The 202-nt window shown below is 30.2% G+C and overlaps 1 protein-coding gene across 1 annotated transcript in view; it reads right to left on the bottom strand.

Annotated features, from left to right (window-relative positions):
• LOC126384341 (protein MTSS 1-like) overlaps positions 1–202 on the bottom strand; it is a 6580-nt gene that overhangs the window by 3249 nt on the left and 3129 nt on the right. The window lies entirely within an intron of this gene.

The raw sequence follows: 202 nt of genomic DNA, 5'->3' as shown, positions 1-202 counted from the left end.
ACACACACACACAAACGGAATAAATGATACCTCACAATACATTTAAATAGCCCAAAGATATATTTGAATGAAATAAAACTAAGAGAAAAACACAAATGTGTTAAAAATCTATAAACTTTGTTTCAGCATTCTTTTAAATGCAGATAATGTTGAGCATGTTTCACTTAGATGTTTTAACCTGTTCCACAGCACAACACCTTGA

The sequence above is a fragment of the Epinephelus moara genome, chromosome 22, assembly GCF_006386435.1.
Source record: "Epinephelus moara isolate mb chromosome 22, YSFRI_EMoa_1.0, whole genome shotgun sequence".
Classification (NCBI taxonomy): Eukaryota; Metazoa; Chordata; class Actinopteri; order Perciformes; family Serranidae; genus Epinephelus; species Epinephelus moara.
The sequence above is the reverse complement of the archived record's forward strand: the minus strand, read 5'-3'. Positions and strand labels throughout refer to the sequence as shown.